This window comes from Camelus ferus, chromosome 30, assembly GCF_009834535.1.
Source record: "Camelus ferus isolate YT-003-E chromosome 30, BCGSAC_Cfer_1.0, whole genome shotgun sequence".
NCBI classification, from domain to species: domain Eukaryota; kingdom Metazoa; phylum Chordata; class Mammalia; order Artiodactyla; family Camelidae; genus Camelus; species Camelus ferus.
The window spans coordinates 12,457,482-12,485,472 of NC_045725.1; the positions used below are offsets into that span (position 1 = coordinate 12,457,482).

General features: G+C 39.7%; 1 protein-coding gene across 7 annotated transcripts in view; it reads left to right on the plus strand.

Annotated features, from left to right (window-relative positions):
• The first annotated feature begins 17,713 nt into the window (after nucleotides 1-17,713).
• The window catches only part of SLC14A2 (solute carrier family 14 member 2), a 429,946-nt gene continuing 419,668 nt past the window's right edge, over nucleotides 17,714-27,991 (plus strand). For 3 of the 7 annotated variants that reach the window (XM_032470688.1, XM_032470687.1, XM_032470686.1), the window contains exons 1-2: nucleotides 17,717-18,110; nucleotides 27,385-27,516. The gene's annotated coding sequence lies outside the window, so the exon portion shown is untranslated. Of the gene's footprint in view, nucleotides 18,111-27,384; nucleotides 27,517-27,991 lie in introns of all 7 variants that reach the window. The other 4 variants (XM_032470689.1, XM_032470690.1, XM_032470692.1 and 1 more) reach the window with 3 other exon arrangements.

Genomic DNA, 27,991 nt, shown 5'->3' on the forward strand with positions numbered 1-27,991 from the left:
TTTTCATTATAGGTTACTATAAGATATTGACTATAGTTGTCTGTGCTATATAGAAGAAATTTGTTGTTTATCTATTTTATATATAGTAGTCAGTATCTGCAAATCTCAAACACCCAATTTATCCCTTCCCACCCTGGTAACCATAAGTTTGTTTTCTATATCTGTGAGTCTGTTCTGTTTTGTAAATAAATTCATTTGTCCTTTTTTTAATTCCACATAAAAGTGATGTCACATGGTATTTTATTTCTCTCTCTGGCTTATTTCACTTAGAATGACATTCTCCAGGTCCATCCATGTTGCTGAAATGGCATTATTTTATTCTTTTTTATGGCTGAGTAATATTCCATTGTATAAATATACCACAGCTTCTTTATCCAGTCATCTGTTGATGGACATTTAGGTTGTTTCCATGTCTCGGCTATTGTAAACAGTGCTGCTATGAACATTGGGGTGTAGGTGTCTTTTCAAATTAAGGTCCTCTCTGGATATATGCCCAGGAGTGGGACTGCAGGATCATATGGTAAATCTACTTTTAGTCTTTTGAGGAGTCTCCATTTCTAACCCACTTCTATAAACACATTAATTCCTCTTCCTTGGAGATCTCTTGGACCTCCATTGCATTGGTTACTGTTTATTCACCAAAGACTCTCAAATTTTACAAACTAAGCCTGAGCTTTTATTTTGAACTCCAGATCGGATTTGAACTGCCTTCCTGATGTTGTTTGGATGTCTCAACAGCTTCTCAAAAATAGATATTATCAAGAATAATCTCCTTTCTTTCCTTTCCAAATCTATTTTCTAACTTATCTCAGTGAAAAACTCTAGGACCTAAGGGGCATCCTTGACCCTTGTTTCTCCTTCCTCCCCATTCTTCCCCCAGGTCTGTCATTTTCACTTCCCATATGTCTCTCCAACCTACATGCTTCCATCTCTAAACAAGGATGGTAGATGCTACTATCCTCTCTTACTCAGGCCACTAAAATAGCCCCTAGCCTTTTTACTGTGTCCATGATTGGTCCTCTAATTTAACTTTTTACTCTCCAATCAGGGAGCTCTTCTAGAGACCAATCCCAGCACTTTGTTGCACTGTTTAAAACCTGATTAGTGGTACTCCACTGCCTTCAGAACAAAGGGCAATGTCCTTAATAAGACACAGGCTTTCCTTTCAGGTCCATGGTGTATTTACATATACTGTTTCCCCCATCTGGAATGCCCTTCCTCCCATTCCTTTGAATGGTTCCAATTCACCCTTCAGTGACTACCTTAGATGTCACTTCCACAGAGGAGTCTTCCTTGATTGCTACCCAGACTGAATTTGTTTCTGATCTGAATTTTGTGTTCATCTCACTACTCTCTCTCTTCACAGTAGTCACAAGTTCACCATTCTATATTGTTGGTGTTATTTGTGTCTACTTCTTGAGGGGGGATACCAAGTATGCTTTGTTTTATCCCTAGTGCTTAGCATAGAGTGGACATGCAATTCATAGTTATTAAACGTCTGTCTGAATGAATAAATAAATGAATGAATGAAGGAGGATGACCCAAAGTAAGAATTACAGATGAAGATAGATATTCTCTGGTTTTCCATCATTCCATCTGTTCTTACTATCAAAGAGAAAGCTGAAAAAGATGAAGAAGCACCATATGAGAAAATAAAGCCTTCTAGACACTAAGAGTTTCAGCCAATGTTCAGCTAAGAGAGAGGTCTGACCCATAACCGAGAGGGCAGAGAGAGGCATCCCAGACAAACAGCACAGCAACAGAGGACGGAGCCCCCTCTTCTCTTCCAGGGAGAAGAAACAACTCATTTGTTACTGAGATCTGTAAAAAACAAAACATTGAAAATAACTGCAAAGTTTTCTATCAAAATGTAAAAGGGAACTGCTGTGAAAAATCACTTAATATGGAAAGCAGAAAAAAAAATGAAAATTTTGTATCCACAAAAGAATAATTGAAAATCATACTAGAAAAGAAAGTAATGAGATGAAAACATTAGTGGATGAGATGAAAGAAATGGGCAAGGTGAAAAAACAATTGTAAGAATACCAAAAACACAGTAGAAGAATTAAAGTCTACACTCTTGGCACTAAAGAACAAAGAAGACATAATGGAAAATTAAACCAGTGATTTAGAGAACAAACCTAAGATGTTTTACTATAAGATGAAACAAAAAGCAAAGTAAATTATGAAAGCAGAGAAGTACAAATGCCTCTGAATAAATAAATAATAGAATTATAGACATTCCTGAAGAAGGAGCTAGAATAATTGGAACAGAATTGATAGTCAAATACATAACCATAGTAACAGCTAACTTTTATCAAGCCCTTTTCTGTGTGCCAGGTACGTGCTAAGGCAGCTTTACATCAGCGGCACATCATTACTGCTGCAGTAAACAGTACAGACGTGCAATGTTTATCTCTGTTTTATAGGTGAAGAAACCCAGGCACCGGGAGGTGAAGTAATTTGCACAGAGTTCTACAGCTCACACGCGAGGGAGCTTTGGTTGTACTCTGGCTATTTGAGTCCAGCACCTGTGTTCCTAATTAGTATAATTAATGAAAAATTTCTGAGTTTAAATAAAATGTCTGATCACTTAAGTAGAAACGAGCAATAACTTGCTCAGTGAAATTCATAATTAGAATGACGCGGCAAGTTTATATCCAGAGAACTTTGTAAAATAGATGGTTGCTGCAGATGCCGCCTGGGGACCGCCCCTCCCCCGGCCTCTGACAGATCTAAGTAAATTGTCGTTAATCTCCACTTGCCTTGCCTCGGACAACCCATTTGAAACCTTCCCAAATGATCTCTGAAAATTCCCAGAGAACTTACTTTCTCTTTAGCCTCCTTGCTTATTCCTCTGCCTTCCCAGGCACCGGCTCTTCCACTTTTATTGATCTGTATGCCAAACCCAGCCCCTGCATCAGTTTCCATCCACAAAGCCATGTGTTACAATGACACCAAACCATCCATTCGCGTCCGTGAGTTGAGAGACTTGGGAAAGGTCCTAAGAGATGAAGTAGGGTTGTAGCCCATCTTGCTGGCTCTCACTTCCCTTTTTCTTTGCCCCACGCCATCCCTTCTCTATCCTTTCCACACCTTTGCCTCACACACACCAGTCCGACCAGCTTCCTTTGCCATGGAAACATACTCCTGGAGTCTCACCTCCCAGCCCTAACAGTTTATTGATAATCTTTTTTAAAAATGAAAAACAAACAAAAAAAATCAACACAAGATTCTTTCTGAAAATTATTCTATGAATGTCTTTTCCACCTTGTTGATAAGAATAAACATTTTCTTGTTTGAAGAATTATGCTCCTGTTAATTTAAACAAATAAAGTTGTATTTTATCAATGAAAGGAATAAACAATAATTCTCAGGTGTGTAAGGACTCAGAAAATACACTACTCAAGCATTTTCTTAATGACACTAAGTCATAGAAAGATTCATTAAAATTAAGAGCTTACAAATGAAAGGCCGGAAAGCAAATAACTGAAAACAGGGGCATGGCCCCTCACTGCCTGGGTTTCAAATTCCTGGTTCTGTTGAAAACTGCTCTTGTGAGTGTGGGCAAATTGCTATCTGTGAGCCTCTGTTTATTCACCTATAAAATGGGGATATACACTTCTCATAAGATTGTTATGAGGATAAAATGAGCCATGATTCTAATGTGCTTAGACTTCTTGGTACCTAGGGATCTCTATGCAGTTGCTGCTCATTGTGATAAGGAATGTGGAAGTGGAGGCACAGAAAATTGAGAAATAAGCATTGAAATCATTCACTTAAACATAGAACAAAAACTAAGTAATTTTTGTAAGTGTGGTTGCTTCAAAATTATGTAAATGTTAAAGAATTTGAAAGATGATCTATGTATTTCAAAAAGAATAGTGATTTATTAACAAATTATATAAAATTCCCAGTTTATATTTTAAAGAAGAAGAGGCGTGTCAGGCAAGGGAATGAAACCATGCTAAATCTCTTCCCTTGTATACAGAGGGATCAATAATAGGTTAATTCAGTCTGAAATGATTCTAGAATTTACTTGGAAGAATAAAGCCCATAGATTGCCAAGATTTTTTAAAAAAATACAAATTATGAGAGAATAATTAAAACAGTACATTATTTGTGCTCAACTTTGACAGACTGGTGACTAGAATGGTATAAAAGCCAAAGGCAGAGACTGGTATAGATTAAAATTAAGAAAAGTTAGATTTAGAAATACAGCTCATAGGTTAGTCTGTTGATAAGCCCAAAGTGATTATGAGGGTCACGTTTAAGATGGCTTCCCCCAACACAGTGCCACCAAATTGGATTGAGAGATGGTCTTTCAGTGTTTAAAACAGGCACATTCTTTAGCTTGTTGCTGATCCTCATTCATTGGTTCATCCTTTTGGAAACCTTATCAGGTTCAAGGAAGCTGATAAACCCCCCCAAGGTAGGCAGCTTTCTCCCTGAAGTCCCCACAATGAGCTCTGAAGACCCTCAGCAAGGGTGTGTGTGTGCAGGTGGGCAGTGACACCCTTCAGTTCACATTTAGATGAGCCCCCATCTTGCAGGAGTTCTCTGGGGAGTGTCACCTCCTGGCCCCAGAAAAAAACCCAAAAGCATAAAAGCTGAGGTGATGGCCCTGCTTGTCCCCAAGATACAGCTGATGCCTGGGTCCTGAGCAGGACAGGGCACAGGTTTGTAACATTCATTTGAACATTAGGAAAAGCTTTGCAGGTAAGATATGAATAATCTGTAGTTAGCACATTCCCTGTTTAGCAGAATTATTTGCACGCAAAGTGACGTTTATAATTGCCTGGCAATCATTTGTTGACCTTTCTTCAGCAGGCAAAATGTTTGCCCTGTTTATAAAATAATTTTCTCTACAAGCTCTTTAGATCTTGCTTGGGGAAGTGGGAAGTCAAACTAGAAAAGTTTGCAAACCCCTTTTAGGGAGACGGACAGATAGATGAGCATTGGCACTGCATGCTGAAACTGACAGACCTCAAGGGGCACCCGTTTCCAAATGCCACTTTGAATTCCTGGGGTAGGTAATTAAAAATATGGTTTCCCTGCCCCTGTTCCCAGCCTGAAAGGAACAGAACCTCTGCATTTTCACCTGCTGCCCCAGGTTCATCGTGTAAGCATTTGGGTTTGGGAACCAACATTTCAGGTCACTCCCTTTGAAATTTCTGCCACTGAATCAATCACCAACTTGGTCAACGGGTTTAACTCCTGATTCAAGACAGAGATGAGCTGTGGTGGTGTCACAGAGTTCACCAGAAATCACACCTTTGCTCCCCCAGGGCCAGTGCCATCCCATTGTCTCCAGCTCAGCAAGACTAGGACATCTTCCTACCAATCCCACGGCACAAAGGAAGTCCACCCTTCCAGCCTAGCTTGTGTGTTACATCTACTAAGAGACACTTTCACACAACTCTCAGAATATCATTTCTTTATCAACCAAAAATGAAGTTCTTATTTAAGTTTTAAGGATGAGAAAACTAAATCAAAAGTGGTAAATACTTTGCCCAAGGTCTCATAGCTAAGATTACAAACCAGGATTACAAACCAGGTGTATTTACTGCAACTCCATGTGGCCTCTTTAAGAAGGGAAATGCATCCTGTTTCCCTTGCTCTAGGTAGGGCATTTTGTCTTTCACTGACATGTTACAAAGAAACAGAATGTCCTTCCTACATTGAGGGGCTTACAGCTCAATGAGGAAACAGGAAACCATCTCCCACTGGCAGCCAGCTTCCTCTCCTCTGAGCCTCCCTCCACTTGGTTTGTGTCTCTCTAAGGGACATTCTAACTGGATTCCCATCTCATCCCAGTCCTTTCCCCCAACAGACTAAACTCCTCCAAGGTAGAGGCTGTGACCTGTTTGGAGTGATGTTCAGCACAATTGCCTTCTGTTACCCTATCCCTTGACCCTTGGTCTCAATCATCCTTTGCATGAAGTAAAGATGTGTTATGTCAGAGGATAAATAAAGTGGAAGAATACAAATTAAGGAAACTCAGGTAGATCTGAATCAGAACATCCTGATGCAGTATAAAGTATCTCTTGACCTGTCCTCCTTTCCAGGGACCCTGGAAGAATAAGAATGCTTAAGGAGGAAATCATACAAATCCACGCATTCATTTTCACATTTGTTTTAGACTACCTTGAATAGTGGGACAATCCCTAAACTGCATCCCAAAAGAAATTGTATATATTTTAAATAGTGGATGAGATGACATATCCTGGTCCTCATGCCCAAGTCTGAGTATTTCTTGGGGACCTCAGTCAGGACTTTCCTTTGTCTTCATGAACCAGATCTTTAGGGTACAACTCCAGGGCTTTGTCCAAACACGTCAGACCTTCCTTCTCAACAGTGAAACTCTAGGAACTTGTCCATATTTGTGGTATGAGACCTGGGAATTTCAAGGATGCAAGTAGAAGCTACCCATCCACTGGGTAATTTAGGTAGTGATGGGGAGAAACAAGGTGAAAAACCCATGAGCAGATCTGGAAACCACGTCTTGTTTCTGGGGAAACTGGGGGTGTTTATTCTGGATAAAAGAAGACCTAGGAAGTGTTAGGGCAGCTGCCTTGGTGCAGTTGATGGACTGTCATGAAAAAAGAAGAAAGAGCATCAAAGGAGGATTTATGATCTGCATGTATAAATAAAACTTGCCTATTGAGAGTCTCCATTCGTTGCAGGCATCCATAGGCTGTGGCTTTGTATGTTTCCAGTCTCAGCTTTCAACTGTGCATCATTGAACCCCTCCCTCCTGCAGGATAGCAGTGGACACCTTGTCCTAGTTCTACAATTATTTTTTTTTTCACTTTCAGTTAGTGCAATTTGCACTAGCATAGTTTTTTTCTCTCTTTATTTTTCTTCTCTCTCTCTTTTTTTAAGTGTACTTGAAGAGCTGGTATCAGGCATATATTGAAAATATTTTTTTCAATTTAATTGGAGTGCCCATGTTTAAAGAATATAATTCTATATATTGACATATATATTTAACATATATTTTGAAACATACACACACATACATATAAATATATATATATATTTGTTAAACTATCACCAAGATCAAGATAGTGAGCACATCCATCACCCCCCAAAAGTATTCTTGTGCTCTTTTGCAGTCTGTCTCTTCCATGATCATTTCTTCTCTCGCCTTGTCCTTGTGCAATGAATGATCTACTTTCTGACACTATATATTTGCATTTCCTATTATTTTTTGTAAATGGAATTAAGTGTATGTACTCTGTTTTTGTCTAGCTCCTTTAACATTCTCAACATAGGGGTTCATCCATATTGTGTGTATCAAAATCTCATTCTTTTTAATGTCTGTGTAGTATTCCATTGTATGGATATGCCACAATTTGTTTATCCATTTTCCTTCTGATAGACACATGGTTTGTTTCCAGTCCTTGTCTATTGTAAATAACGCTTCTATGAGCATCCATGTACAAATCTTCGCTATAAATATACATTTTTATTTCCCTTGGGTAAATACTTGGGATTGGAATGGTTGGATCATATAGTAGGATTTGTTTAACTTTCTACGAAGCACTGCATTCTTCAAAATTCTTGTATCATTTTGTATCCCCACAGAAATAATCACAACTTCTAGTTCCTTTACTTCTCTGTCAACACTGGATATGGATAGGCTTTTAAATTTCAGCATTTCTAAGAGGTCTATAGTGATATCTGAATGTGGTTTTTATTTTTCTTTCCCTAATGAGCCTCTCTTCATGCACTTATTTAAAATTTTTTCATCTTGTTTGGTCAAATGTCTGTTGAGATGTTTTACTCATATTTTTATTGAGTTTCTTATTTTGTTATTATTACATTTACAGTTCTTTATATATTCTGGATACAAGTCCTTTATCAGATATATAATTTGTCAATATTTAGTCCATGTCTGGGACTTGTGCTTTCAAATGGGTAGTGACCCATTTGTGGGCCATGAAATCAATCTACTGGGTCGGGCCATGAAATCAATCTACTGGGTCAAAGCAAGTGAAAAAGTAGTGCAGCTTAAATGGTAATGTTCTGTTGACACCTTTTCAGTTAAAAAATTCTCAACATTCTCTTAACAGTGTCTTTTGCAAGCTGTTAATTTTGAGAAAGTCCAATTCATTAATTTCTTCTTTTTATGGATCATGTTTTTGATGTTGTATCTAAGAAATGGTTGCCTAACCCAGGAACATAAAGGTTTTCTCCAGTTTTCTTCTAGGAGTTCTATTCTTTTAAGATTTACATTTAGTCTATGATCCATTTTGAGTTAGTATTTGCATATGATATGCAAATATTATATGAGTATGTATCCAAGTTCACATTTATGTATATGCATATCCAATTGTTCCAGCACCTTTTGTATGAGAGATTGTCTTTCTACACTGAATTTTATACCTTTGTGAACAATAAGTTGTCTGTATATGTGGCAATCTACTTCTAGACTCTTTTCTATTCATTGGTATATTTATCTTAATGCCAAGAGCACACAGTTTTAATTACTGTAGCTTTATAATAAGTCTTAACATCAGACAGTGTTAGCTATCCAACTTTGTTCTTTTTCCAAGTTGTCATGGTTCTTGTAGTTGCTCTGTATTTCCATAGGAATTTTAGAATCGATTTGTTAGTTTCTACAGAAATGCCTACTGAGATTTTGATGACAATTGTATTGAATCTAGAGATGAATACAATACTGAGTCTTCTGTTCCATGAAGACATTTATTTAGGCCTTCTTTAATTTCTTTCAGTAATATTTTGTAGTTTTCAATCTGTAGATTCTGTACACATTTTGTCAAACTTCCCCTCAAGGTTTCATCTTTTTGATACTATTTTAAATGGTGCTTTTCAAGTTTTAATTTGCTACTGCACTCTCCTTCCTGTTGACACTGGGGATGGGAAAAGGAGGTGGTGGTTTATTGAGGAGGGGAACATAGTGGCCTCTCAGAAAGCCTTGAAGGGAGATGTCCAGCTGCAACTGTTCACAGTGAGTAAGGACTTTGGCTTTCATCATGAACCAGGACAAGAGGAAAAGCTCCAAAAGCCTTCTGGGTACAGGAGTCACAGAGAAAGACGTTCTTATCAAATATTCCAAAGGACTTCTTACTGATCAGAAGGTCACTGAAAAGGCTGGAGCAGATACTGAATGACATGGGAATAAGAAATTCTTGTCTGGAATGTGGAAAAAGTAATTTCTGTATCAGAGTCATAAATTCAATATAGTTATATCCAACATTTGAAACATGACTGAGAATGGAATGGAATAGCATAGAGTAGAACAGAATAACATAGGATAAGATGTATAATATCAGTTGAAGCAGACATAGTAGTTATGTTGCTGATAGATGGAGCCAGTGTCCAGGTTCTTGTCCGGTCCCAAGAAAGAATTCAGAGACAGGATGCAGAGGTTAAGAAAGTAAAGTGAGGATTTATTAAGGGATAGATGGTACACTCTTAAGGGAAGAGCAGGTAGGTTCAAATGAGCAGCTACCCTGAGTTTGTTTGGCAAGTTGGTTATATAGAGTGTAAAAATTAATGGGCAGAATATTCATTGGGGAGGGAAGGGTTTGGGGTCATACTCCCAGATTTTCATCCCAACTTCACCTTCTCAAAAAAGTGGAGAGATTTTTGTCCTTATTTAGTCTGTATCGGAAGTGTCATGGCGTCAGTGCATGATGGGTACTTCTGATCTGCAAGGCTAATTTTGTTGAAATGAGGGCATAATGAGCAACAGGTTACATTTGGACACTGGAGATTCCTGCCTTTTCCTACCTTTTTTGGTCAGCTACCAGGCCACTTGTCACCCCAAAATATGTGACTACTTATCAGCCCAGAGGTTCTTGCTTTTCCTTCTCTGTCCCGGGACCCTTGGTGCTTACATGATGTATGGTTTCCTGCATTTGGCTTGTGCCCCTCCTTTCTGCCCAATTCCTGCCATTTGGGCTGTGTCCCCCTTTCTCTGCTCATACCTAGCTATCTGCCTGCTCTAACAGAGTTTCCAGAAACGACTTTTGTTTCATTCTCATTCTCTTGCTCTCTCATTCGATCACACATATGCACTAGGTTGCAATGTAAAATGGAGGTCTTCTTGAAGATTTTGTAGCAATTAAAGAACTTTGAATCTCCTGACCTAAAGGACTTTCACTCTGCAAAGCTGTGACTCTCTGAAGTGCAGGAGACATTACTCAGCAAGGTAAGGTTTACAGTGGTTGCTGGTAGTCCTTTGGTCAAAATCTGCTTTGAGTTTGCTTGCCTGAAGGTAATTTTGAGCAATATCTCTTAAAACAGACTGCCACCTGTGGAATACAGTGGAGAAGCATGACTACAGTCTGAGGGTGCTCTGTGCCCCAACTTTCTCTGCCAAGTCTGTGGCTGATCCAGAGGAGTGGAGCTGGTATCTTCTCCCAACAGATGAGGAGACCATGCCATGTGACCTGCCACCTGGCAAAAGAGAAACACGAAGTTAATTTCCTTGTAAGTTCTCAGCACTGTTCTCAAACTGTGTTTCAACCCCGGAAGCAAGGGGCTGCCCTCAGGAGGCTCTCTTATTTCCTTGGCAAACATAACTTGGTTCTGTAAGGATGATAAACATGATTTAAAAAGGACCTTACACAGACCCTCAAATTCTAATTGTAGAGAAAAAGTGTGACCCAGTAAAAGAAATAAGAGACTATAGATATTGTAACTGAGCAGGGCTCCATGGAATCTTCCAGGGACAGACCCCTCACCAATACCCTCTGCTGTGGCTCTGCCCTGAAGTACCCAGATAATAGTATCTCCTGTATATTTTCTGAGTTTTTCAGATGCTGAAAACCACCACCAAAGGGAAGAAATTAATTGCTCGATGATCAAGAACATGTAGCCCCCGGATCTTCTGGCACCTGGGGGTTGATAGTATTAACCACCCTGTTACCTCAACATCAACCAATCAGAGAATTGTGCACAAGCTGATCACATGCTCTGTGCCCCCGCCCCCTTACCTGGCCTTTAAATATGCTTTGCTGAAACCCTTCAGGGAATTAAGGGTTTTCTCGGGCATGAGCCACTCCGTCCTCCTTGCTTGGCCCCACAATAAAGTTTTCTCTGCCCCAAACTCTGGTGCCTCGGGCACACAAACCTGCATCCAGCAACAATATGAAACTAATAATCAAGCTAGCAGGCTCCACGCACAAGGAATGAGTTCAGGGTCATAAAGAGGTCAGGGTGAGGACCAACCTCTGGAAGAGGTTGATGTTTGTGTTTGGAGCAGTCTTGTGTGTCCTTCTCAGCAATGACTCAGCAAATTGATTTTAGAGGCAGCCTCTGGGCACTTACAGCCTGCTGATGGGTTTATAATGAAAATGCTGACGCACGGCTAAGTTGCACTGGGACTGCTGAGCAGTGCTGCAGAATGGAGTGCGTCATTTCCCCTGAACAATGCATCTCATTCATTGCTTGAAGTGTGACCATTCATGTTGAAAATGAAATTCCGCAGAGTGATCTGCTTGGGGAAATTATTCAGAGCTACTCACTTAAAGATCTTGCTATCTTTTGTGGTCCTCAATTAAGGCTCACAAGAACCTCTCCAGTGTAAATTGGTGCCAATCTAGGCACTCAGACTAGAGGAAAAAGTAATAAAAACCCAAAGCTTGTATGAACTTTCAAAAGTCATCTCTAAGGACCCAAGGAGCAGCTAAAATTGATTCTAACTAGAACACCTAGAATTTGGTGCAAAGGAAAAAAGCATGGACTTGAAATTTGGAAACTTTGGTGCTAGCCTTGATTCTGCCTGTAGCTACCTGGGTGCTTTGAGATCATACGGAGACATATGCATTATTGGACTTAGAAGGAATTACCTAGTCTAAACACTTTTTGTAAAATAATAGAAAAACATAAGGCATTCAAGGAAAACTTTAATAATACCTGGGTTTCAATCACCTCTAATTAGTAAGCCTGAAAATGTCCTACATTTGTGTTGTCTCTTTTGTAATATACAAATAATTAACATATTATAGATAAAGGAAGTCTTCTTGGACCCCACCCACCCACCCAAAATGCAACCACTATCATAAGTTTGAGGAGTTTGACTCTGTCAGTCTGTTTAAAACATTCTTCATTAGCAACCTTTATTGGATTGATGGAGTTTTATTTCTTTTGCTCCTTCTCCTCTTGTACTAGTTGGTAAGTTACACATTTTATTTCTATTCTTTTCGTGATTGTCTTCCAATTTTTAATATACATGTTTCATTACTAATTTTCTAACAAAGTGCACAAGGAAGGATCTTAGTGTACTTCATACCCCTTAGATCTCCTAACGCCCAGTTTTCATGCTATGCTGTTTAAAATTTTAATTCCAACATGTTTTAAACACAAAAGAAATGTATCTTCTTTACTATTTACAATAAACATATATATATATATATATTTTATCATCACTATAATCAATTTTTTTTGCTCACCCAACTTTCTTGAATCCTATTCCTTAGTTCTGAATTTATTATTCTCTTTGACGAATTACATCCCTTAATAATTCTGGCAGTGAGGATCTGATAGTAATAAACTTAGCCCTTAAATGTCTAAAGATGCCTTCACTTTACATTTACTCTTGAAGGCATAACATTCTACATTTACCATTATTTTCCACTGCACTTTGAATGAGTTCTTTTATTAGTGAAAAAATGAGCTGTCAACCAGATGCTGTTGTTTTTAGGTAATTTGTCTCCTCTTGTGGGTTTTACAGTCTTTTTTTCATTACAGGGTCTATGTGGGGATGTATTTGTATTTCTCCTGCTGTGTACACCATGAGTTCCCCGAATCTGAAGACTCATGTCTCTAATTTTGGAAAATTTCAGCCTTTAATTAACGCTTCTAGATCCTCTCTCTCATTCTTTATTTTTTTTTCCCCCTTACATTCTTGTTCAGTATATGTTGATACTTCTCAGCCTCCGTGTCAATTTCTCTTTTTTATTTTCTTATCACTTTATCTCTTTGCTTTCATCCTAGGAAGTGCCCTCAGTTCTATCTTTCATTTTGCAATTTCTTTGGTTATGCTAGCCTAATGTTTAACCCACTCTTAAGTTTCCCATTCTCCTCCCTTATTTCTTGGAGAATGTCAAAGATACTGATTTTCAAATTTTTTTTTTTTTTTAGATTTGTCCATTATTTCTATTTCCTGGAATGAGAATTCTCCCATTTCTCCGATTTCATTCATCTCTTGGGGAATTCTCTCCTGCATCCCTTTCCTGGAGGTCATTTCACATTCCCCAGCCCGTGCCTCTTGGTGTCTGGATCCACAGGAGGCCTTATGAAAGCAGCTAGGCTCCACTCTCAATGCTGAACTTATAACAGCCTGGAAACCAGGCTCATGTGAGAACCTTGATTTTGGCAGTAGGCTTTGGGAAAGGATCGTGTTTCTAAGAGCCACTTGGGCAGAGAAGAGGGGATGTTCTAATTTCTATGAAACACGGTTTGAGCTCAGTTTGGAGCCCATACTTCCCTGGCAGGACCATTGCACACAGCTGGCCCTGTTCCCTCAGTGACCATGAGCCTCTAGCCTCTGCCTGGGCCAACTTCCTTTCCTTTTTGGTCCTTGGCTTTTTTCTTCTTCTTAATATTTAATTCAGTTCTGTATTTATTTTAAAATAAATTAAAAATTATTATATTCTGTGTGTTTGGAGCTGGAGGGGGCATGTATTATGCATCAACTTTCCTCTATTGTGGACGTATCAGACAGGGAACATGAACCCCAGGGAAGTGAGCCAGCTCGCCCAGTTCACAACCTAATTATTGCCAATATAGAGACTATAAAGCTCTTCTCCAGCTTAAACACATTGTACCTTGTCTCTTTGCCTCAAGATTTTTGATGTTCAAAATGCAGAGACGAATGCCTACTTTGACTTTCTCAGTTCATTATTGCAGCAACTGACATTGCAAATAAATGTGAAAATATTTTGAAAATAAGAAGTTTAGTCTCATCAACGTTTTCATTTTTAAAGTTCTATTTTGATAAAGATTGTAAGTGATACCTTCATTGCTAAGAAATTACTTCTGAGTTTTCCACTGTAGAATTTGCTTTTTTTATATACCATCCCCATCCTCAAAGTCATTTTTTTTTTGTTACTAAATAAAAGAAAAACTCTTGCATGGAAGGTGGTGCACTAGGGTAAACTTACAAAGACTAAGGAATAAATTTTATTTTCATATATTCAACAAACGTTTTTTTGAATATCAGCACATCTGTGCACTTAGGTTTTGCCTGGGAAGTAGTAAGTAGATTATTTTAAAAAAATAAATAAATAAACTTTTAATTTTTAGAACAGTTTCAGATTTAGAGAAAAATTGCGAAAGTAGAGTTCCCATATACCCTACACCCATTTCCCCCTATTATTAACACCTTATATCAGTATGGACATTTATCGCCATTAATGAACCAACATTGATCCATTACTATACCTTTTTTTTTTTTTTTTCAAATTTCCTTGGTTTTTACCTTTTTCTTTTCTAGGATACATTCCAGGACACCACATTCCATTTAATTGTCATGTCCCCTTAGGCGCCTCTTCCCTGTGACAGAAAGTCAGACTTTACATTTTTGGTGACCTTTACAGTTTTGAGGGCTACTGGTCAGGCACTTTGTAGAATGTCCCTCAGCTGGGATTTGTCTGATGTTTCTCTCATGATTAGAGAGGGACTGTGGCTTTTAGAAGAAAGACCACAGAGGTGAAGTGCCATCCTCATCGCTTCATATCAAGGGCACACGCGATCAAGATGACATGATTTTTGATGTCTGGGGTAGCAATTGTAAGATTTATCAGCTGGAAAATTGCTCTTTGCCCCTTGTTTATACGTTCGCTGTCTTTGGAAGGAAGTCACGATGAGCAGCCCACACTTAGAGAGCAGGGAGTTATATTCCACTTTCCAAGGGCTGACTACCGGCATAAGCTGTGTGGCATTGTCCCGCATGGGAGATTTGTCTGTCCATCTTGTCACAAATTAAATTGCACGGACCCTGCTCACGCCCTCACCAGCCAAGGCTCTCCACCCCTGTGCCCCTTCTTCTCTTTGGGTTCAAGCAGCCAAATAACAAAACCGATGCTGATTTTTATTCAGTGGCCAAAGAGCAAAGAAGCACGAATGGAGTTCACAGAGCGACTTCTCACCGTCTTCGTGGCGAGAGAGATTGAACTTCAAAAGCGTGAAAACAGAGGGAGGAGGAGTGAGGCTAATGACGGAGAGCTTATTCGTTGGTCTGCTTGGCAAGGGGCAGGGCTTCTCAAGGGAATGGGGTGCCAGCTCCTTTTATCTTTTTTGGTCCTTAGTGTCCTGTCATGGCCACCAGTAGATGTCATTTCCTATATTAATGTAAGTAAAATCAGCGTATAATGAGTCTCGGGTCTGTAGGAAGTCAGATTTGTCCCTACCTTGGTCCCTGCTGGTTCCGTCTGGTTGTTTTGCTTGTTTGTAGCTTCCTTTCTTATCTCTGGACTCTTTGAAGATTTATGTTAATTTCTGCTAAAGGTGGGGGTTGGCTGGCTTTAAGCAAAGACCTGGAGCATCTCTGGCAACAATTTATTTCTTCCTTCCTTCCTTACTCATATCAGTCTGTACCTGAAGGGGTTCAGAACACATCATTCAGAGTACACCACTTTGGCATATTGATCATTTTGAGCTAAAGGCACTTTAGAGAAACAGCAGATATAGGAAGACCTTTTTGACCTCTCTTTCTCTACCTAAAACCAGGTCCTAAAATGTCCCATGAGAAGGGGGCCTTCTCTGTCTCAGGGCGGGAAGAACATTCTTATCACCAGAGACTGGGAATCGACTCTGAAATGAAACTGTACAAACAAACCTTTCCAAACGACATTTACTTTCCATCAGTTTTCTCCGTCTATTTCCTGCTCACCATCCCATGATTTGCTGCCTCTGTTCCAAACTCCTTTGTCTTGTCACATCCCCACAATTTATCATCTTTGTTCAAAAAGATGTGTGAGTTTTTGTGCCTGACAACTTCCTCGGGTCTTCATTTTCCTTCTGGAGACGTCTATGTACAAATAAAAATATTTAATAAAATGTGTAGGTCTTTCTCCTGTTGATATGTCTTCTGTCAATTTAATTCTTAGCCTGAGCAACAGAACCTAAGAGAACAGAAGGAAGCTTTCCTCCCCTGCAGACTTATGGATATTTATTACATTTTACTACTTTATTCATTTTGTTGTCTAAATTGTTCCAGCTTTGGCCATTGGGAGCTCTGGTCTTTTGACATGCTTACCATCTGTGCATGTGTGTGTGTGGACATGCGTGTGTGAATGTATGTGTGTGTGTATGTATGTATGTATTTAAAGACTTGCTTACGTTTTTGGTGTTGCAAGATTCTCTAGGCTTATCTTGTGTATTTCCTGACCCAGTCCTAGAATCAGCCATTTCTCCAAGGAGCCTTGGTTCCTTTTAGTAAGGAGATTATTGACTAAAAGAAAATGTCGCATTGAATCCAACATGATTAGACATTACTTTATTTATCACATTTATAAAATAATTGGCATTTTCCCCCTTGCCAGTCTCACAGGAATGCTGAGGTTACAGTGAATGGCTTCACAAAACCATGAGATTTCTTTGAAGAGGATGACTTTCAAAATGGGGATGTATAAACTCCTGCAGAAAATTAGGAAATTCCACAAACAGAGAACTTCACCTATAATTGCCAACTGAGACTACACATCTCTTCTAAACATGGGTCTAATATTGAACTATCAAATGGAAATTTCTTAAATGCAAGAGGAAATTAACCTGGAAAAACACTAAATTTCAAGAACTAGAATCTCTTTTCTTTCATCAGGACCAAAGGCGATGCCCTGGCACTTATTAAAAGCTATTGTTGCTGGTTTAAACAAAGAACCTAAAAATGTTTATTATTGCAATGTATCTTTTTATATGTGCTCAGACTCCAAAGCCTAGTTTTATTTGTAAGGTTCCCCAACAGAACGGTTGCTATAGATTTAGAAAAAGCCCAAAGGACAGCATGCTGAGCCTTTGGAAAAACAGTTCCATTTCTAAAAGCAACGGATATATATTGAGGCTTAAAGGGAGTTGATCCGTAGGATAAAGTCATAGCTAATATAAGGTTTTCAGAATAAAATCTAAGATTTCAGGGAAATCTAGGGACCAATTATGTGATGTTCAAAGGAAACAGTGGATACGAGTGAGCCTTCGTTTTTACCCTATGCTTAAGGCAGATATGTGCAAATGATTCTACTCCATCTTGGGGAATAAAAATTATTTTTGTTTCTTTTTGAGATTATGATAATGAAGAGGAGGAGATTGAAATAAGGGTGATGAAAGCTGGAGTTCTAGGCACCTGAGTTTTAAGTTGCTTCAGTTCAGAAATAACCACAGTGATGGAATTTGACTTTGGTCTGGTCCTTTCTCAAAGTGACCAGATCCTCCGGGAAAGATCTCTCTCTCAACCTTTCTCTTTGAACCTGCTTCTTCAGCCTGAATTTTATGGTCAAGTAGGCTCTTGTACCAACCTTCAAGACAGCAAATTATTTTCTCAAATGGAGTTTTCCATCCTGGTCTAAGGAGGCCAGGTGCACGAGCCTTCCTTATCTTCCATCAGCCCAAAGACAAAAATGTCTTATGAATATAAGATTTGTAAAAATTTAACCTCTCAGTAATGTGTAAAGAAAAAAAAGGAGGAAACAATGTGGCAGAGGGGAGGCCAAGCAGAACCATGGTGGCCACAGGAAGAATAACCTCCCCATGGTTCTCTCTGGGGCCCCTGAGATGGGTTGCCTGGCTACTTAATAAGAAGCAAATTCTCCGATGGGAAAACCACCCTATCCTCATGCATCACTTGACCATTGAAGGAGAACGGGATGCTAATGAGAGCGGTCCAAGGGGAGGCACTTCAAAAGCAAGTGCTCCTAGAATGACCGACCCACTGTAGTGCTCCGGTGCTGATAAAGAGGAAGCACCGAGCGAGTCAAGTGAGCAAACACCGGGACTCCCTGTGTCCTCCATACTGGCGGCCTTCTTCACCTGGACCCCCTGAGAAGGACCCTAAGTTCTTATTCGGAGTCGTCTCTTTGGTGACGTTGGCTATTTTTCTCAAAACCATCATTTCAAGGCTCAGGAGGAACTGCAGGGTAAGGCACATCTCTTTTTCTGACTGTCTCCTCTTGCTAACATTTGGAAATTCTTTCTACCTGTTCATGGGGGAAATTATTAGCCTCTAGGTTTCTTTTTATTTTCTTTCCCACCCACCAAAATAAAAATGCAACATTGTATATGTGTGTGTGTGTACGTGTGTATATATACACACACACACATATATACTCACTTTCTTGCTATTAAAATATTTGAGGTGCTTGTTAACCAATAATACAGATGATCTGAAAACTTTTTGAGGATGGAATCCTACTTTTGACCACATAGAATTACACAGCTTCCATTTCATACAGAGCATCTCCCAATTCGTTTGCTTTCATTCCCCCTCCACGCCTCAACTCCAACCTCAATTTAGATTACAGTGTTAAAAAGATCATCATAAAATGTAGCCTTGTACAAGGAGACGATCTAATTATTCAGCCTTCCCATATGAGCCTAATAAATTACGCAGCTTTTCCTGCCATATTTCACCTGGGAGAATGAGTGTGTCAAACACCATAGTGCATGAATTCTCCAGCCAGCCTGTGTAGATGCCAGAGCCGCAAGGGTTTAGTGCCACGATCTGAGAGTTGGTTTTACAGTGCTTGAAGAGTGAATGTTAATAATTCTTTTTTTTTCTTCATTTTTTTTTTTGGTTGGGGTTGAGAACATACGTTATCCTGAAAGGGCTTGTATGCATAAAGAATGTGTGATCTTTGTTGTATATTTAATAATATTTAAACAAATGGCATGCTGTCACCTAATTGTCTGCATATTATTCTAGAGTATTAATGAAAAAGCTAAAGGGAATTCCTCAAGCGTTCAAATGAGTTATTTGGGACAAATGAATATCAGCCTCCTGAGGCTCTCGTCTGTGGAACAACAGGGCGTATTTACAGCTCTGTCTGCACGTGGGAAGAAGTTCCCAAACCTGTTCTAACTGTCTGGGCTCCCTGGATGGGTGTTGAGTGGGAGCCTTCTGGTCTACCTGGCGGTTTGTTCCGCAGGCACCGCGCTGTGATTGCGGAGCAGTTGTGCACCGCTCCCTGCTGAAGGTGGAACCTTTTGACTGGTCTGTTGGAAGGTTGGGGTTTCCTGACCTCTGAGGGCATTCTATGATGGTGGGTTTAGATTTTGTGTAAGGGTGGGTTTAAAAGCAATGATGGCAAGTGTGTATTCTTATTTTGTCTTATCAATAACACTCTCTAGAGTAAGATGAATATTATGCACTTATTATGACTAAAACTCCAAATGCTAACTGTCCTTTGCAAGAAAGAAAGTCAACATAGCATTGCCTTACATGCAGATTAAATGGCTGATACCAAGGGAAATTTTACTGAATATGTAAGCTGTGATTTTATATCAGTGAGTCAAATTCAATCAACACATTTTCATGAATTAGAAGCTATTTCCAATTTTTCAACCTCTACTTTACCAGTAAAGCATCTCTACCCAATTATTTGCTCTAACCCCCCTCCCACACACACACAGCCTTGCAATCTGTCTACACTAATTTTGCATGAGAAGGAAGTGTTCTGAGATGAGGGGCAGTGGCAAGCAGGGGTTGGTTTGCTGAGAGCAGAGGCACTTGTCTTGGGTAGCACTCCCTCAGCTGTGCTCAGAGTACCAAGACAGGAGGTGGAGGCACTGAGGCACAGTTATGGCCCTGACCGTGATACGAAACTAGGTGAGAACTGGGGGCTGCCACCTGGGTGCTGGGCATGGAGACCACCTCATCTCAAGATCCTTTCCCCCAGCACACCAGCATTTTAATGGTGATGGGGGGAGGGGGGCTGGAACTTCCCCAGACAGCGCCAGCTGTCAGGCAGCTTGGAAGGTCAGAGATCAGCAGTATTATCCATCTCCTGATGGGTGACAGCCTCAGATTGACAAGTCAGAAGTGGCTTAGATATGATGAGCACAAGTTTAGGCTGCATAAACTTGAAGTCAGTGGATGTGAAGAGTAGACTGAAGTGTTCTTTTTTTTTTAAACATCTTTATTGTGGTCTGGTTCCTGTACAGTAAACTGTGTATGTTTCAGATGTACAATTTGATGAATTTTGACAGATCTGTACACCCATGAAACTACCACCACAGTTGAGATAGCTAACATTTCCATCAATCCCCAAGAGGTGCAATTTTCTAATTCCTGATTTATCCCTTCCCACCCATTTTAACCCCTGGTAACCATAAATTTGTTCTCTATGTCTATGAGTCTGTTTCTGTTTTGTAGATAAGTTCATTTGTGTCCCTTTTTTTAGATTCCACATATGAGGGGTATCACATGATATTTTTCTTTCTCTTTATGTCTTACTTCACTTAGAATGACCATCTCTAGGCCCACCTATGTTGCTTCAAATAACATTAATTTATTTTTTATAGCCAAGTAGTATTCCATTGTATAAACGTACCACACCTTCTTTATCCAGTCATCTGTTAATGGACATTTGGATTGTTTCTATGACTTGGTTATTGTAAACAATGCTGCTGTGAACATTGGGGTGCATGTATCTTTTAAAATTATATTTTCCTCTGGATACATGCCCAGGAGTAGAATTGCTAGATCATATAGTAAGACTATTTTTAGTTTTTTGAGGAATCTCTATACTGTCTTTCATAGTGGCATATATATAATGGAATACTACTCAACCATAAAAAAGAATAAAATGGTGCCATATGTGGAATCTAAAAAAAGGGACACAAATGAACTTATCTACATAACAGAAACAAACTCACAGACACAGAGAACAAACTTATGGTTACCAGGTGTTAAAGCAGGTGGGAAGGGTTAAATTGGAAATTGGAAAATTGCACCTTTTGGGGATTGATGGAAATGTTAGGTATCTTGGTTGTGGTGGTGGTTTCATGGGTGTATACATCTATCAAAACTCATCAAATTGTACATCTGAAATATGTGTAGTTTACTCTACAAGAATCATATCATGAGAATGGCATTAAAAAGTAAAGTAAATGAAATTTTTAAGAAAGGAAAAAAATAAGAGTGGGAGGTAGAAAGATGGTTTGGGACAGGAAGACCATGAGGAGCAAAGTCTGTTTTTCCATCTGCATACACGAGAGAGTGGTCCTTTGAAACAGAATTGATCTTTATATTGAAATCTAGAAGATAATTTTTCTAATAGACCAGATGGTGATGAGATCAAGTTCTGACCTTCCCTGAAAATTAGTCAATGTAGCTCTTGTGTGGCTCGTGTTAGTCACTAGAGAACATGCTTTCCTGAGAGGCTGTGATATGAGGGCCTTTGATTGAACAAGCTTCAACAAAGATCTTCCAGGAAAAAAAAAAAAAAAACTCAGTACAGACACATAGACACACACACACACACATTCTCTATCTCTCAGTTTAAAAGGACTCTTGTCCATAATCCTCCAAGTCTAGCCTTAATGTGCAATAAATTGTAAACAATTCTATTACATTTTATTCCAGCTTGGAAATTCTATGACTGTCTTTTTATAGACCTTTTTTATTTCTAATTGTGTGTCTATGGCAATTCACATATTTCCTAGGGGGTATTACTTTCCCTGACTTGGTCTGTTTTAAGGAAGGCTGAAACATTACACTTTCAAGGCAAAAATAATGTTGAGCAGTTGCACACCATAAGCAGCTGCTGTGAAGGTGCTGATTTGGGCTGTTCTGTGACTCAGGCCTCGTGAAGGGACTTTGCAAGTACGTAGAGCTAAGGACACCCAGAGGAGGCTGAGTTGATTCATGATCAGATCAATAATCTACAAACTGTGAATATGCAGGAAAGCAGAGTCTGTTGGCTTTTCAATCCACTGTGGAATTAAGGGTCTTTACTTGGACTCCAAGAGCACGCTGGTCCAGTGAGTCAATAAATCCCATCAACTCATAGAAAACGTATCTCCCCGATGGGCCATGAGATGCCTGAGGGATATTCCTCAGTAATGAAGCAGATTATAGTCTGCTCCGGGACCTAGCTGGTAAATAACACACAGTTAGGTCCATTTCCCCTACCAGAGCCTATGCGAGTGCTCTGGAGAAAATGTTGAGGCTTTGCAAGTGTTTCAAGCTGTCTCGGCAGGGGAGAAATAAAATCAGGTTGCTCTGGCCAAAGATTCACGTGCCATTTGCTGATGTCACTATTTCTAGATTCCCACTGGAGCAAAGAAAAAAAAGGAAGAGGAGAAAAGAGAAAGGTAGGAGGAATCAAAAAAACAAGAAAGGAAGAAAGAAAGGAAAATAAACCTGATGGTGTGTGTGTGTGTGTGTGTGTGTGTGTGTGTGTGTGTGTGTGTATAGTTGATAGCCCAAGATTGGAATAAGCAACTAAGATGGCAAGTTCAGCCATAACACTTCCTTGGGTCCCTAATGAAAGTTTGAACAGCAGTTTTCAAACAATAAATAAAAGGATTTTTGGTTAAGAAGCTGACTCTGCTGCATGTAAACATGAACAGAGTTAGGACTGGAACAGCAGAGCTAAGAGAATTCAATGTTTCCTAATAGAAAGTATTCTAGGGCAGCTGGAAATATGTCTGGTGTCACCCAAGACAAACAACAACAACAAAAAAACCTGGAGATGCCCAAAATGCTTCCTTAATAATAGCTAACATTTGCAGAACCCCTTGTGATTTACAAGGCCTTTTATAGGAATTACTGCAGTTAATTCCCACAGTAACCCATGAGTTTAAATATTAGATTTCCTATTTTACAGTCATGGGAAATGCTGCCCAGGGAAGGTAAGTGACTTTTCCCAAGGTCACTCAGAAGTCAGCCATAAAACCAGAAGCCAAGGCCAGATCTTTTGCCTGTAGACTGTCGGTCCCATTTCAGCCTCTCTGCCTTCACATCCACAGATCCCTCTGCAAACAGTTATGTCCATCATAAGGTAGAGCTGTAACTACCAGGAAGGCCACGTACATCCTTGACACAAGCTCACGGGCACCTGAAGCTACTCTTTCAACCAACACACCAACTTTGAGCTTGTAGGTCCAGAATTTCAATCTTTTTTGAAAAGACAGAGTTAAAATAGGCATTGCTCTTTTCCCTTCAAATGCAATGATTTTTATGTTTTTTTTAAACTTCTATAATAAGGAAACTATCACCATAGTTGAAGTTTAAAAATAAAACCACATGAGCTGCTGAGTGTCAGATCATCAAGTGTGACCCTGGTTGTGGATATTCATGTTTGAGAGACGGGAGCTGGGAGGAGGCAGTGCAGGAGCTGAAGATGCTCTAAGATCCCTGGTACAAGGCATGGGGCCAGGTTCTGTGAGGGAAACAGTGATGAGCATGTAACCGCCTCTGCTCTCAAAGGCACCCGCAATCTGTTAAGAAACACACCTGGACAAATGGGAAGAGGGGAGAGCACAAAGGTGCGGGAAGAGAGGAAATGTGTGCCCTACTTAGGGATCAGAGAGCAAGCCAGTCATGTAAACCAGAGGGCTTGCCTTGGAGAGCAGCGGAGAAAGTACTTGGAGAGAAGGAGAAAGTGTGGGGAAGGGTTTAGCTCAAGAGGTAGAGTACATGCATAGCATGCACAAAGTCCCGGGTTCAATACTGGTAACTCCTCTAAAAATAACAAATGAATCCCCTCCAAATAAAAATAAATCCATGTAAAAACTTGTACATGAATGTCTATAGCAGCATTATTCATAATAGCCAAAAAAAAAGAGGGGGGGATAAAATCTCAGGCTGAGAAGTTGGATTTTATACAGAGTAGTGCATTGTGGAGATGGTAGAATGAAAGGGTGAGAGTGTATTTAGGGAAAGCAGATACATGGAAGATAAATCAGACAGGAAGAGATGGGGGTGGGAGAGGTACGTTAGGAAGATATGGCAGTACTTCAATAGCATGAACGTGAAATGCCAATAAAGCAATTATTATCATGATTATTTATACCTTGATTATTAGTAAGTAGCATTTCCAGAACGCCCTCTGAATTGCTGTGAGGGTCTAAGAAATCCTAGTGCCTCTGGATATTAACAGATGTTTAAGAAAACCTGTGATCAACACGTACAGAATTTGTGGGTAAAACCAACTCTTAAAAATGTACAGCAGGGTTTAGGAGAAACTCTCATATGCAAAATGTACATTTGAAATTTCTGTAGGATGGTAGAGAATGCTGAATTTCCTAAGCACCTTTGACTAATTGGGATCTTCCTTCATTCCAGCAAGGCATCTTTTACTATTTGTGGAAACACCTTGAATCAAAGATTGTTTTTGACTGGGAGATAAGAAACCTAGGTTCTAATTCACTTGTAGGCTAGAGATGTGACCTTGGACATCAATGAGCCTTGATTTCCTCGCTCATCTTGCTATGCTAGTTTGGGGGTCAAGAAGATACAAGGAGACTGACTGTAGGGGAAAAGTTGAGAGAGTTGTTCATTCAGCTGCTCTTGTTGAAGGGCATGTCCTCTTATTAAGGCAATAACTAATTAGTAACATGCCCAGTGCTCCTGATACAATTTGCTATAGTCTTCTGATAGCTCAGGAAATTATCTTCTGGGAGCAAGTCAAGCATTGGGGTTCTCCCTTAATTAAAAAATAAAATCTGTATATAGCACATGATCATGTAAGTATAAATGTGCCCAGTATGGGGTGGATGAAAAGCCCAGACATCTTCCTCCTCACCACTGCACATCTCACCTCCCCAAATAATCCATGTAGGTAAACTCCAACTGTTGCCCTGAGTCTCATGGCTTCTTGAACCCAGGGAAGGATGCTTAGCTTTTACGCTAAGATCTAGGAGCTGCAAGGCAGAAACATCCAGGAAAGAATGAATATTTCAGATGCCCAGATCAAAGTTAGTATCACTCCCCACATAGGACATTCTCCCAACCTGTGTACTGATGAAAATAGAGCTTTATTTAAAGTGGTAACAGTCCAAGGGGAGGAACTCCTTAAAAAAAAGCCAAGAGGAGCATTGTCTTACACAGACTGTGTGTTGGGCAGTGAAGCAGGCAGCTCGCAGGTTATGTAAGTAGAGCCTGGTGGACCACAGAGGGCTTCATTTTCAGCTAGCCCATAGTTTGAGTTTTAGTTCTACCACCTACTACCTATGTGGCTTTAGCCAAATTATTTAAATTCTCTGAGCCTCATATTTCTCATCTGCAACACGGTACCTACTTTATTTGACTGTACTGAGTATAAAGTGATATAAAGCATGGAAAGCATGCTCTGCATATCATAAGTGCTCAATAAATGTTAATCTTTATTATTACTATTATTTTATTATCAATTCAATTTCCAAGGTTCCCCAAAAACAAAGGAAAGAAACAAAGCCTGAGGCTTGATATGACAAAAATCTACACAGGAAATTTCCTAAATGGAATTTTCCTTTCAAAAGTAAATGAGAAAATTTTTCTTTATCCCTGCTCTGCCTGAAATATGACTTCTTTCAAGTATTATTATAGGGAATGGAAACACCAAAGAAAATCTATTTCACTTTGACTTGTCTGGAAGGAGCTTTTGTATCTTCCATTTGGGTCCAGATTGCTAAAGTTAACCTTTATTATGTCACCACACAACACAACAAACATATTTCCCAAGGGTCTGGAGCACAAGGTGAAAATGCTGCCTTTCTCCCCTTCTCAGTCCCACAATCCCAGCCAGGGGCTCAGTGCCCAGCGTGTTCTTCCTACAGATCAGCAGCCAATCTTAAACCAAAAAAGAAAGAAAGAAAAAGGACAACTGCATGAAGTCTAAGGTGAAGGACAGAATAATTTGCAGGGTGCAGGGCATTGCCACTCTGGTCCCTTAATGCTCTCTGTAACTCCACCTTCGTCGTTTCCTCTTTCTCTACTTTTTCTGACATTTTGTCCCCTCCTTCTTGGCCTCCTTCTCTTCCTTCAGGTCTCCCTCCTCCACTTCCTCTTCTTTCTTCCCCTTACAGGTATTGTCACCACCACCACCACTGACTTTTATTCCACACTGACTACTTGCCAGACGCTGCGTTACACGCTTAATAGGTACTTACATTCTTGAATCTGTCTCACAAAAACACAACTTACAGAACAACACACTTTCTGAACAAGAAACAAAATCAAAAGGCTAGTGCCCAAAGGCTACAAAGTCTTCAATGACGACGGACCATAGCGGAGTGGGTCAAATTTAGGAGGGCTCCGAGCATCTCAGTGGAAATGGCTTTTCCTGCAGCAGAAAGAGGCAACGTGAATGGAATTTGGATTGCTACCCCAATGCTAATGTATTTTGTGGCAAATAGTGAATGCATTCAATTACGTATGCATATGGATTTGATATATCCACTTGAAAAAAAAAAGTTTAATATTCTTTTAAATTACTTATTTTAATTGAATCATAGAATGGAATTCATTCTTGTGCATTTTCCTATAATGGGGTTCTTCAATAATTATCTTGGGGTGAAAAAGGGGAAAGTGAAATGTGGCATTTATTTAACTTTTTATATATATTTGCATTCAAAAAGAAATCCAACTTTTGCATATATGTTATTTTAATTTTGTATAATGCACATGTCAGTACTGTTTGTGCAAACATACCACAAACCGTATTCCCTGGAGTCAGTTTGCACATTGTGAGAAGCTGTTGCAAGGCTTTGTGATGTGAAGTGTGAGTGTGCTATGGTTTTGAAGACTGAATTAGGATTTTTGAAGCTCAGCAGAACCGGTTTCTAATCCGGGTAACTTCCCAGCTGTGCGATCTTGGGTGCGTTCCTTAACCTGTGTGAGGGTCATCAGATTTCCTCTTTGGTAAACATGGCTGTAATACAGCCACCTTTCACAGCTATTGTGGAAGTTAGATGAGAAGGCATATGAAAAGGCCCGGAACACTGTACACATTCAACAGAAGCGAGCTTCCTTCCACCAACATGACTTCCATTTATTGTAATAATGGCCCACAAACTGTAGCTATACCTATATCTAATCTAACATACATGTGTGTGTATGTTCACACACACACATCCATACCCAATATGCAATCATACTCTTAAGAACACACGTATGTGCCACCCCAGGAATATCTTCAGTGTAGGCTCAAACATAGGGAGGCAGGAAATACTCACATATACCCGCTTTAATCCATATACTCTTGCCTACGGAGGGGTAAGAGCCGATTCCATCTCCCTGCTCTGCCCTGGTAATGGTACCCACGGGTGCCACAGATGTGTCCTAGCTCCGTCTAGTGGAGAATCCCACCTTCCGCCCCCTAGTGTCTCCAGGCGCTGACCACTGCCCCGACTCACCATTTTGCAGGCTGCCTTCATCATCCTAAGAAACAGCTGTGCTTACAGGAGTTCCTCTGTGCTTCTGTCTAGGTCCTTTCCAGCTCTCTTCCTGGGCATTTCTGGACGTGAGTGCCTCTCATTGAAATATCCCCATCTCTACCAATAGACAAGGAAAAGGCTTGGAGCACCTCAACCCACTGCGCCAACAGGACATTAATGACCGTGAGTACATGAACCATTTCTAAGTCCATGTCTTCAGGATCTAGAAGGAAAAGTCTATATCCTGTAATGAAGGGCTCCTCCATTACTAAATTCAGTGTTACTTTGTAAATATGTATATATCTTTAATTTTTTATTTCAATGAAAACTTTGGCCCACAAAAAGATACCACAGACCAATTGTTTCAAAGAGATGAGATGATTTAAGTCTTCATTTGATTATGATGGAAGCCAGGTTATTTATAGAAATTCTTACTGCTATATACCATTTAACCTAAGGAATTCAATCCTCATTTCCTTTAGCTAGTGGATTTAATGCATCAAAAAATTAATAATAGTGGAGACAAACCAGATCATTAGAGCTGTATCTGTGTAGCCAATTCATTTGGCAAGTTCTTTAGTCCATTCAAAAGTTTAAAAGCGACTGAGAAACATGGTGATGGATGAAATGAGGAGCGAATGCAGTAGCTCAAATCTTG